Source organism: Dysidea avara, chromosome 11 (assembly GCF_963678975.1).
Source record: "Dysidea avara chromosome 11, odDysAvar1.4, whole genome shotgun sequence".
Taxonomy (NCBI): domain Eukaryota; kingdom Metazoa; phylum Porifera; class Demospongiae; order Dictyoceratida; family Dysideidae; genus Dysidea; species Dysidea avara.
This window is the reverse complement of record NC_089282.1, coordinates 25,496,151-25,509,957: the sequence shown is the minus strand read 5'-3', so window position 1 is coordinate 25,509,957 and position 13,807 is coordinate 25,496,151. Positions and strand designations below refer to the sequence as shown.

At 37.9% G+C, this 13,807-nt stretch overlaps 1 long non-coding RNA gene across 1 annotated transcript; it reads right to left on the bottom strand.

The window, feature by feature from the left end:
* Positions 1-6,440: 6,440 nt before the first annotated feature.
* Positions 6,441-13,564, bottom strand: LOC136239509 (uncharacterized). The gene is made up of 4 exons (XR_010693497.1): positions 13,472-13,564; positions 12,319-12,368; positions 6,715-6,853; positions 6,441-6,665 (listed from the first exon to the last, which is right to left on the bottom strand). It is a non-coding gene; the product is annotated as an uncharacterized lncRNA (long non-coding RNA).
* Positions 13,565-13,807: the final 243 nt, after the last annotated feature.

Here is a 13,807-nt window from a genome sequence, read left to right as displayed (position 1 = left end):
CGTCAAATTTCTGTATGACGTCTGCAAATTTCTTCCGACTTTCTTGGGTAATGTTCGTTGAGGTCAGCACATCGTCGGCTTCTTCCCCAAGACAGTAAAGCAGAGTGCTCACTTGGCGTTCGTCCTCCTCTTTGTCGAGACCTGAAGATACTCGGTACTGTTCGAAGCGTCTCTTCCACTTCGGCCACTCATCAGGTGAGTTAAACGTGAATGAGGCAGGAGTCTGCAGAATAGCTGCTGGGTATGCCATTTGACCACGTCTCTCAGCTTCTGACACCATGTAGTGTCACGGAATATATTCTAGTTAAAAGTCTTTATAGCAATAATAACAATGGCAATGAATGCAGGGTACAACGCAACTCTATTTATACTACTACAGGAATACATACGAGTATACATGTTTACAAAAGTGCTAGTGGGTATATTACAAAAACAACTGTGTTTACCTATTACAAGATAACCATAAAATAGTGTGTTAATACATGTGTAAATTACAACAGTGTGTGTTGCAGGTTTCTATCTAATCAGTGTGTGCATTATGCCACATAAATAAAATTCAGGTACTTTCAAATATGTACTAAAGTGGACTTCAGTATAAGTACTCATGTACTTGGACCCATGTCTGGTATTTGTGTGCATACGTGCGTGCGTGTGTATGCATGTGTGTGTGTGTTATGTGAGGCAGCATAGCCAAGTGGTTATATGGTGCTGGGAATGGTTGCACCATTGATTCTAGGTTATGCCAAATTGGTGTTGCTGAGCAATAAACTTTACTCACATTGCTTCAGTATATACCCAGCTGTTTAAGTAGGAACCTGGTGACCTGATGTAAACTGGGGAAGCAAATGCCAAATGTCCATGTCTCATGCAATGGGTGTGGAACTTCAGGCGTCCACACCTTCATCTGTGAGACACAGTGCAGTCTCCTACAGGTTGCCCACGAAGATTTGAGTAGCTCACAGTGTGTGTGTGTGTGCGTGTGTGTGTGTGTGTGTGTGTGTGTGTGTGTGTGTGTGTGTGTGTGTGTGTGTGTGTGTGTGTGTGAGTGTGTGTGTGTGTGAGTGTGTGTGTGTGCGTCTGTATGTGTGTGTGTCTGCAGGGGCGGAGGAAGTAGTTATACGAGGGGGGCTGGGCTGACCCAGACTTATCTCTGGTTTGGTAAGGTGAGACCAAAAAAAAAAAAAAGGTCATAACCAACTCACAATAGCTTTCCACCTCACCAGCTACGCATTTATAGTTGATAAACTACATAAAAATCCTTAAATAGCTCGCTACATACTCATTGCTTTATTAGAGCGACTGCTCTATTAGAGTATCTCGATCTTTATCACGGTTTTCAGCCCCACACCAAGAAGGATAATTTCGGTGTGATATCATTCTGAGGGGGGCTTCAGCCCCCTAGCCCCCCCCCCCCCCCCCCTTCCGCCACCTATGAGTGTGTGTGTCTACTCTCTGTGTGTCCAGTGTGCTTAGTGTTGTGTGTACAGTATGTGCAGTGTATCCTACATACATGATGTGGACACACTAGCTAAACAAAGAGTATTTTATGTATATTCACAAATACACATACTAGCACTGGTACCTGCCCTACGGTGCAGGACTGCTTGCAATAGTCATGCACTTTACACTAAGTTTAATCTAGTAGCTGTCTAGTGACAAAAATTCCTACACATCATTGGAAACCCAAGTATAAAACATCACCTGTCTATACTTTAACTTAGTTTAACATGATTATGCTTCAAGGCACACATTCAGAAAATGTTACACCAATAATGTTCAGAATCAAACTGTAGTATGTTGTGTATACCTATAGTGTTTACCATACAGGTACAAATGGTGCTAGTAGTAGTACCTGTCCTATTATGCACGCTTATGTAAAATCATTAATGATGTTTAAAATGCTGACAACAAAAGACATGAATTTGTACATACTGTTGTAGTACCTGCTTCACAGTGCAGTACTTGCCTTGCTGTGTATTTTATGTGCTAAATGTGCAGAGCCATCTCCGTATTAACTAAGCAAAGTCTAGACACAGACACAGTCATGTCAATATACACTACACACACATTCACGCACACACAAGCACTACATACTTGTACACACATGCTTGTGCACACACACACTACATACTACACACGAACACAGCATACACACAATATACACATGTCCCATTCCTAGACTACCCATACGGTTCAGCACTGGAACGCCTGTGTACTACTCAGGTGGTTTGAGTCAGCAGTGAAAAATCCTCCTGAGGCAAGACTAGTAATCCACAGGAGGCTGTACCGTGTCTCACAGATAATGGAGTGGGCACCCAAAGTCCCACCTGGACCATTGTGTGAGACATGGACCATTACCATTTACTTCCCCAGTTTTCACCAAGTACACGCATACCAGTTTTGGGGTAAAATACATTATTTGGCACATTTTAATAAATACAAATTTTGAGTATTTGTAATTGAATTTGTGGTTTGGAAATAGATTTAAATACTTTCTTAATGTAGTTATATTTGTATAACCTTGATAACCAATTGTATTGGGGTAAAGTCTACAACTATCTTATGTCATGATTTTGGTATACATGTAAGCTAGTAAATACAAGCAAGCTCAAAAGGGAAGTTAATTTCAGTGAGGAGACAGGAATTTTTTTTGTCCCATCGAGAGTTTCATTGTACTACGGCATACACTGCTGCATGTAAAACATGTTCTAGTATACAATACCCAAGCTTTGCTACCGTTGATGACAATATTTAGACAGGCAAAAAGTTGGCAGTTTGGCAAATTATATAAATTTGCCAAATTTTATCTGTCAGTTAGCTTGTAATTCACATTTTTTATCTGCCAAACCACTTTACACACCGATTTACTTTTAGCAAAGTATTGTCATTTAGAGAAACAACCTAGACATTCTATGAAATGGCTTTGTATGGACAAAATGTATCTCAGTAGACCAGATAACCTTACCAGCAAGTAGTGATGCATCAATAAGAGATTTTGCTACAACAATAGCTTACAGTATTGTACATTAAAATTAAACAGTAATAACAAGCAGGAAAACGCAACACTATGCATTTGTAAACAACATTTGGTGCACATGAGCACGTATTTATGGATAAATAAATATATCTGTATCTGCTACTTTTTCTGTCGTGGTGCCGGTCTGATATACAAAAAGTAGCCAACGTATGGTTTTTTTGATAACCAATCCAAATCTGTGCAACACTAGCTTCTCATACAAAAATGATTTATTAACTTTGCAGTGCTGTTAGTGTTTGCACATTTTATAATCCTGGGGTTTTTATTAGCCAGCCATGTTGCTTTCTAATTGGAGGGAAATGATTTGTATTACCACAGTAAATCAGTAATGTATAACTTGGTATTTGGCTGCACACAATGGTGTATATTGTTTATTCAATAGAGATGATTGGCTTTTCCTAGCAAATGGGGTTATGTGTCTTCAAATTCTTTGGTAAGCTATTGGTAATGTGTATACATAGGTACTGCTACATTGAAGTATTTTTCCACACACAGGGGCGGATCTAGGATTTATAAAAGGGGGGGGGGCTAACTCAAGGTACTAATCTCTTGGGTAGAGGTGTGCAAAGCACACTTCCCAGCATGCAAAATATGCTGGAACTAGGGGGGTGTGGGGGCATCCCCCCCCAGGAAATTTTTGAAAAATAGATGCTAAAATACTGCAATTTGGAGACATTTCCACATAAAATTCATAATATTTTCTGCCTGTAGATATTTCATATACTGCCTTTAGATTATAAGTATGGCTTTCTAAAGCATTTTGCTAATGGAAAAGTTTGGGTAGGTACAGACAACCAAGTACATGATGCACCCCTCTCACAATTGCACAACACTGAATAGGTGCATGTTAGAATAATAATTTGAACATGGAAAATTTTGAAATTTGAACAATACAAGATTGAATCTGAGAGCATTTTCAATGGAAATTGTGTACCTGAATTAAGTATTGCCATATATATTAACTACACATCATCAAGTGGATGAATGAAGCCCTTTAAACAAACCAATGCACTTCATTGTATGTATAGGTGCAGGCAGATTTGGAAAAATTCCATAACAGAACCAACTACATGAATGTTCTATTAGAGTAGTTAGCTGACTGCTCTATTAGAGTATCTCGATCTTGTACACCCCCAATGCTGATCCGGGTCCTTGTTGCATAAACTTTAGCATAAATCCACTGATAATACCTTGGAAAGATGTTTATAAGGTGGTTTTATGAGTATTTGTATTATTAGTAATCATATAATTATGCTAAGACAAAATTTCATTATAATACTCAGCATATTGATCAAGTAAAGCCTAAATATGAAGGGGGGGCTTCAGCCCCCAAAGCCCCCCCCCCCCCCCTGGATCCGCCCCTGATACAGAGGGTCTGTACTTGGACTGGTACTAGCAGAGGATAAAAGAGCAGAACTTAACTGTTTTATTTTATAAGATGTACATTCTAGCTATTTTATACAGTTTCACATGCACATAACAGTGAATTAATCTAAATCAATCAATTTAAATGTTTAATATAGAGAAACTACTTGACGTAGAGGAGCAATGCAAAGTATTGGCAATTGTTGTAAATCAAATTCTCCACTCAATGGCACTCATGGGGATAGTTGCAAATTCAATTCCACTCAAAGTGAAACAAAACATTTACAACATATGTTGCAGAACAATTTTTACACTCAGTAAATAACTACATGTGTAGGTCAAACTAGTGTCAAGCAACTATAAATGATTTGTACTGTGTCCACAGAACAATTTTCTCCAGTGAGGTTTAAGGCTGCATTTGCCATTTGTATGGTCCTTAGGTCCTACAGTACTAGTGAGTATGCCCTGACTCCAACCAAAATTTTAATTTGACATAACAAGGCTACCACACACACATCCAATTCTCTGACTTCAACTTGACTACTCTTGCATAATTCTTTCATAGCATAGTGAAATAACAGGTCAGATTTGAAACCGTTTGCGTACTTCTACATTGAGTTATGGTGCTACAAAGTCATAAAACTGGGTGTGTGTGGAAGGCTGGAAGCCTAGCTTGTTTTGTCAAATTCTTGATGGAGAATACAGTATATACATGCAGACTTACTAGTTCCAATGGAACATGATATTATTTTTTTGCTACCACGTGCACTACTTGAGAGGTCTGCAGTTTGAGTGCAATATTGAAGAGTCAACTGACTATTCACTGAACAGTGTACAATAACATTTATTTTACCACCACCCATGATTTGATTGGCTCCTCAGTGACTTAGTAATGATTCCATATAACCAACTTGTGATCATGACCTGCTTCACTTACCATCCAGTGGTTCATGATCAATGAGCTACTTCAGCTACAGTTCCATCAGTTACATTGTGATGGTGACTTCGCATCAATCAGACCTTGTTATTATTATGTTGATAACATCACCACTTCCTTGATTGCTCTGATTGAGCTATTCTGTACATTGATTGATCAATCAACTGATTTTACCTTGATTGAATTTACTCATCTGTAGGTCATGTACTATAAACAGAGCTAAGTTGACTGTCAGTTTCTAACAGAATTAATATACTATTGCTTGAATATATGCTCAAGCTCAGCTGTTTATTATGCCATGAATCAAAAGGACAACATAAACAATACAAAAAGATGTTTCACATCAGTTCACTTCAATTTCCGAAGCTGATTTCTGTGTAAAGCTGTATTATAGGTTCTGGTTGTACTAGAACATGTACACTCATCAACCCTACTACTCTTGCAATTGGTCCAGCCCACATGGGCGGCATTAATGATCATCCTTGATGCTATTCAGTGGTCACATTAATTTATTGCATATATGTACTGTCTTTCGTACATGCACAGCAATTAATCATGTACATACTCATGAGTAGAGTACATTTACTAGCTAGCTAGGATCATGATCGAACACTCTTATTACTTGCACACTAGCTTATGTAGTTTGATCAATGATGCAACTAGATTACTGGAATCAATTCATCTGTTTCCCTACATACATAGTATAGACATGTCACCACAGAAACTCTATTACCACAACACCTAAATGAAATACAGTACAGTGGAACCTGTATTATGACCAATCAAGTGTCCTGATTTTCCATGTTAGTTTACTTGTTAAGGACCACTTCGAGTGTCCAGATTATGCAGGTGTCCTCACTTTCAAGTTAACAGTGGCTGTTATAAGTACTTGCATGTTTGAACTTGCTAATTATACAGGCACTCAAAATTGAAGAAAAGTAAACATCTGTACAATCCAGGTCAAGATTTTATTGCTATGGTTTGTTCCCAGTATTCATGGTTATCTGGAAGGTAAACTTTTATGATCAAATGTGTAGTTGTGTATTCTGAGAACTAAGTGGTATAGTAAGTAGCTAGCATCTTACGTCTAAAGTAGGATCCACTACATCATCTACATGTTAAAATACATCATGTACACCAATTTCATACATTGTAATCAGAAAAGTAACACTGGAAAACAATAGGTGCTCAAGGAATGTGCACACATACACAAGTGTACACACAGTCAAGCTTATTATTCACTCTTGATACAGTACATATCATCAGGAACATCATGTGGAGGTCACGTAGAACAGCAAATGATCAAGTTACATACAGCAGTCTCATCTGAAAACAATAAATTACACTCACACTCGTACACAATAAAACAGCTTACCAAGTGCAAACACAGAAACTGAGTAACCTCTATCTCATGAAGACCAGTTCCCACATCTAGTCAAATGAGATGAATAATAATGATTGTGAAATAGTTGTCCCACTCTCTAGCAGCATTTGTAATTCCAGGCTCTTAGAAACTGAATAATTTGGGGAACAAAACAGTATAAGTTTAAGCACTTACTTAGCAACAAAATATCACCATAGCAACTATTGCATAACTCATGGATATCAACATAGCAACCATTGCTTAGAAAACATAAATCACGGATAAGGATAAAATCAACAGATGCAATGTGTGAGTAATCACTTAGCTAGTTACGCAGATAATTCACAGACAAGTGACAGATTTCAAAGGCTGTAGCTGGCTGCTAATAAACATATATACAGTAGTACACTTTTATACTGAAGACCTAGATTACATTTTTTGAAATTATGTACGAAGCTGAAAGCCATCCATTTGTTTGATTGTCTGTTTATACATTCCCTTGAAGTCTGGATTATGTGTGTATTTGAATTACGTTGATGTGCACAAAGTCCATAATAACAGAATATACATAACACAGATACCTTGAGACCAACTAGTATTATCAAGAGCATCCCAGGCTAGCTTTGTACTAAGGACATGAGTATACGTTTATCTGGTCTATTGGGTCACATTTTGTCCACACAAAGCAATTACTCTAAATGACAATACTTTTCTAAAAATTAAGTTTGGCAAATTGGTGTGCAAAGTAGTCTAGCAGATAAAAATTTGGTGAATTACCAAGTCAATTCACAGATAAAATTGTTAGATTTTATTTAATTTGCCAAACTGTCAGCTAGCACCTTGCATACAATGCTGCACTCAGCACCTATCCAAAATCTAAATTCCCCAAGCAAAAAGTTTATACATAATTTCAACTGTCTAAAGCAGCCACTTGGCTTTGAAATGTTAGCCCAAAGGTGACCAGCTTAGACAGGCCCCACTGTAATTTTACACATCATAACACTTTCATGACATGTGTGTTTTATAAAATTCAAGTTTTAACAAATGTGAGCAAGCAAGAAGCTTAGTTGAGGAGTATGAGTAAACTGTGTAGTGCGTGCGCACGCACGCATGTGTGTCCTCTAAACAGATGGCTGTGGAATTTGGGATGTTTGGTGGAGTTGGTATGCTACTGGTACAGCATTGTTAGGTCACATGGCAACCCTTGCCCAAGCAGATGTTGTTCATAGACCCAACTTGCATTGGAGGGACATTCAAATAATGGGATTGGATGCTCTCAGTTAGTTTGATGTAGCCTGGCCAAGGTGGTATAATTGATGCCAAAATGTTTCATGTAGAGGAGCTCCTAGTAGTCCAACTGTGGTCACTGGCTTTGTGTGTGGTTGTGGGAGGACTTTTATAGTCATTCGAGAGACTTCACTCATCATCGTAAGCACTGTGCTGGTCAACCTCCTCCACCAAAACAAACTGAGTTAAATATTGGGTGTGGCAGAGTTTTCCATCATAAAGGTGATCTCACTCGCCACCAGCAATACTGCTCAAGTTAAGTTTGTGCCAGGCCCAGTTCTGCAGATACAGGACCTGCTTTTGTCATTAGACATGCCAATAAGGTGATGAGGTGTGTGCGTACATGTCAGAGTTGGGGTCAAATACCAATAAGTACAATTGCAAATACTCTAAAAATTTGAAATACAAACAAGGCAAATACCTTTATCAGGACAGTATTTAAATACAAATATGAATACTTTCCAAAATACAATTTTAAATACTATCCAAAGTATTTAAATACAATTTTTAATACTTTGCTGGTATATACTAGGTTTTGCACTTGACTCGACCACTTTATTGCCTACGAATATACGCATATCAATTTTAGTTAATACAAAGTTGTAGGTGGTAGCTGTATGCATGCATGTACAGGGGTTACATGCACTTTAATTGCATTAAATAAACGCAAGTTCTTCAAATCTCAGCTCAAAATGCGATACTGAATAATCTTTCAGTGAAAGTTGGTTTGCATAAAATCTGTGGCGTAGTTTTAGCCATGCAATGGAGAATACTTGACTTCATTTTGTTCCCAATGCCTAAGTGGATCCTCCTCTTGTGCCACTTGCTATTATACTACTCAACTTCAAAGGGAAGGTAAATACTGTTGAATCCATAAGTGTCAACATGCAAGCTATGTACAACTGATGTCACACTCTTAATGGTCAAATAGTCATTCGATTTTATAATCTTATTTCAATAAAAGTATTTGAAGTAATTGTAGGAATTAAGAAAGTACTTAAATCTATTTCCAAACTTTAATTCCTTTCATCAAACTAATGTGTAGGTTTAGCCTCTGATTATTCAAAAAAAAAAAAAAAAACTGAGGTGCTACAGTGTACAAATACTTAATTTCTGCAGTGGGTTTGCTGATGCACACCTCTATTGAAACTAAGTCAGATTCAGGTACTTTAATTCCCTCAGGTAATTGAAAGTTAAGGTACAATATGGTAACACATAAGGCATTATCCCCCACTTAGAATTGAAACTGGGACAGTATTGCTATATATAAGCTGGTTGACTTATTCGTTGCGTGTCCACTTAGTACAATCTATCATCCTCTCAGATTTGATGTAATCTACGTATGTACAAAATTTCTGTAGGAAAAAGAAAGCACATTGCAACCCTTAAAACAGCACAAGTGGGCTGTACATACAACTTTAGATACAACTTAGGGGTATGTACACCATCTCATCAATACCATTAATTTTGGCACCACCATAAAGAACGCCACGAATAATAAAAGCATATTTAAAGTATAATGAAGCAAACACACGTAGGCTTAGCTTAGAGCTACACTCAGCTCACCTTCTTTAAAAGTGACATCACCACGCATGCTACATAGTTACATGAATGGCACTGATGTTTAATGCTTGGTTCCCATTGCATAGTTAATACGGAGATGGCTCTGCACATTTAGAACATAAAATACACAGCAAAGCAAGTATTCCACTGTGAAGCAGGTACTTATGTACAAATTCATTTCTTTTGTTGTCAGCATTTTAAACATCATTAATGATTTTACACAAGCGTGCATAATAGGACAGGTACTACTACTACTAGCACCATTTGTACCTGTATGGTAAACACTATAGGTATACACAACATACTACAGTTTGATTCTGAACATTATTAGTGTAACATTTTCTGAATGTGTGCCTTGAAGCATAATCATGTTAAACTAAGTTAAAGTATAGACAGGTGATGTTTTATACTTGGGTTTCCAATGATGTGTAGGAATTTTTGTCACTAGACAGCTACATGATTAAACTTAGTGTAAAGTGCATGACATTGTAAGCAGTCCTGCACCGTAGGGCAGGTACCAGTGCTAGTATGTGTATATGTGAATATACATAAAATACTCTTTGTTTAGTGTGTCCACATCATGTACGTAGTAGGGCTGAAACGGATAGCAACTTTTACTATCCGGATATCCTGAACAAAACCTATCCGGATATCCTACGGATAGTGACATCATCACTTGCTATAGAAACATTTTATAGTTTATTGTAAACATCCTTGTTTTACTAGTACTAGAAGCAAACAAACATTAACATGATAGCAAAAGGTTTGTGGTAATGTTACAGTGTTACTTTGCACCGTCTGTAACAAGATTGGCAGCGGGAGAAAACATGAATACAAGATGTAGCAGTTGCTACAAGACTTTTTCCAGGTACAACTAGTGGTAAAGAACTCTTTATAAGGCAATAACTATTCTGTTACAACTTCTTCAGCAACATTCACAGCCTCACTTCGTAATTTAGCGATGGGCGTGGTCGCGAGCAAGCTGATTAACTTACCAGGCTGCTGTTAACTTCACATAATCTAGCTTAGCTAACTCTCCATGATGAAAACTGATTCATCTAGTGATGAGAAAGTTGGACAGATAAATGGCTTTAAATTATTACTATCCGCTTGGTTTCAAAGTACTATCCGGATAGTAAATTATTATCCGGATATCCGGATCATACGGATATCTGTTTCAGCTCTAGTACATAGGATACAATGTACATACTGTACACACAACACTAAGCACACTGGACACACACAGAGTAGACATACATACTAGACACGCACGCACGCACGTGCACACGCACACACTGTGAGCTACTCAAATCTTCATGGACAACCTGTAGGAGACTGTACTGTGTCTCACAGATAAAGGTGTGGACGCCTGAAGTTCCACACCCATTGCATGAGACATGGACATTTGGCATTTGCTTCCCCAGTTTACATCAGGTCACCAGGTTCCTACTTAAACAGCTGGGTATACTGAAGCAATGTGAATAAAATTTATTGCTCAGCAACACCAATTTGGCATAACCTAGAATCAAAGCTGCAACCATTCCCAGCACCCTAACCACTTGGCTATGCTGCCTCACATAACACACACACACGTACACGTGCACGTGCACGCACGCACACAAATATCAGACATGGGTCCAAGTACATGAGTACTTATACTGAAGTCCACTTTAGTACATATTTGAAAGTACTTGAATTTTATTTAAACACTTGCTCAACTTTCCTAACGTACACCCCATATTACATACTTGAGTAATTAAAGTATTTTAAGTACATTTAAGTATCATGTATTCTTAATGTAAATACAGACTGTACTTTAATGAAATAAGTTTAGTAATTTCTAGTGAGGCTCTACACTACACACGAGAATGGTTTGATTTAGGGTTCTCCCATCAGGATCACACTGTAATAATGAAAATGCTACAGTAGCATATTGTTTGAGAAAATAAGTGCCTGCTGGTCAACAATATGATTTTATTTCGTAGATTTCGAATGTGTTCAAGCATCACTTGAAGGTTCTAGTCAAGTATTTAAACTCGATATTGTCAGAAAACATTATAGATAGATACATAAGAATAGTGTAGAAAATTTGAACAAGTAGCTAACCTCTTATTTACTACATGGTCCTATGAACTAAAACATAGATTTTTGTCTGCTTTTTTCTAACAAATAACACTTAGGTACTGTAATATGTTGGTACAGTAAAAAGTACTTGCACCTGACTTAAGTGCTGAGGGTGCTTTACCCTTGATTTCAACTAGAGCATACCTATAATTGAAAAATACTTTACTTGGATAACTTTTAAATGTACTTGGATCCAGGTCACAGAATTCAAGTTCCACAACCTCAACACCACTAGTAAGACAAGGACACACACGCATGCACGCGCACACACACACACACACACACACACTTTTACATCTTGATATCATCATGTCTGCCCCAACCCTTCATGGAAGGTTCATACACTCTGCCCGGGGATGCTAAATAACTCATTTACAAGCCAGGCCAGGAGAGAGGATCCACCTAGTCAGGGGATTTTAATTAACCTATTTTGAAATTTACAAAAGGTGAGAGGATGTGGATAGGCCATAGACAATAGTGACCTGGGACAGAGACTTGGTCTACCTCGTACAAAACATGGTGTATGTATGATGTAAAGCCTTCTTCTTGTATGCATGCACAAACCCACACTATTTAATTTCTACGTATATACTTTTTATTAATCACACATAATACACTTAGTGTCCAGCATATATTTTTTACCTTGACAGTCACTCTGCATCTACAGTATGTGTGTAGGGTATTCCAACAGGCTGTAATTAAAAGACAATAACTTGTACACTTATATGCAATAAAAGCAAGCAATCATAATTTACGTGCACACATATGGTTTACATTGCATATAGACAGTGTAGTATCTGACTTCAAATAATTACAAAAATTGAAACTCTAACACAGCCTTGACAGAAGTCTACTCAGGATGCTACACATCAATGACATTGTGAATCGATTGATTAAATAGCTGCTACCGAATACCACTTTGGATAGAAGTACAGCACACATCCCTAAACAATGATCTGCAAAATTGTAGTTGACCATTTTACTCAAGTACATATGTGCATACAATTGCACTTGCATTTTAGTTATCAACATGACTCAGAACTAGGAACTCTGTAAGCCCACTACGCAGCATTAGACACACTATTCTAACAATATCTCTACAGACAAGCAAACTCTGCAGCCAGCTTTGGGCATGCACCCCTACTTAAACAAGCTAGGTTGCTTTAATCAAGTCATTAACACCTTGACACTAAATACAGTCTTTCAGTCATTGTGATCTATCTGTGGCCGAATGTGTAAAAACACAATAGTGTGCACGGATGCTGACCAATCAGAACAGTGAACGCCTTCGCTTATTACCAGGTTTGTATATACTGTGTAAAATAAAAGGTAGAGTTGCAATGGTGGGTGTTTGATGTACAGGCTACAGTTGGAAACTTATATGGACAAATTTTTCATGTTACAGAATTACTTTGGGTGAACACACAAAGGATTTAGTGCTACATACTTAAATCGCATATACAGTAAGGCTGCTTAGCTTGATCATGAAACAGCTAAGTCACTCCTCCTTGTATAATCATGACTGTTTAGTATTCATGTTTGTTAGAAAACCCCCTCACACTTCATAGCCCATGAGCCAGGCCTAAAAAGTAGCTGATACAAAAAAAATATCTAAGTGAATTTTATTTCCCAAGCAGTTATTGTGAAGGGGAAAGAAGGGCCAAACTGACTGGATTACTTGATGAGGCCATTGTTATTGCTGCGGAGCAGAAAGTTGGACCAAATTTGGTCCCTTCGGTACCCCTAGCTGCTGACACCACTTAGACGGTGCAACTACTGTAATTACCTCACGTACTTTATATAGTGCAAAAGTTTACTCTTTTAATATCTTCCACTACTACGGAGATATTCTCCAAATCGCTCGAATCTTCCATTGAATCAGTTCACGTGTCCCCCTACTAAAGACGCCATTTTTATTTGTGACGTAATTTTCGGATAAGGCCCATTGGCAACGGAGGCGTAAACGGAAATAATCCGCGTTTCGCTTTCCCGTAATACTGTTAGGAAATTTCAAGTCACTACCAGCTGACTCTCGTCAACGTATTATCTTAAGGGGTTCGCTATATTCACTCGATCTGAAGTCCTGAAATGATGTAATGGGTAGAAATTAAAGCACTGCGCGTTCTTCCAA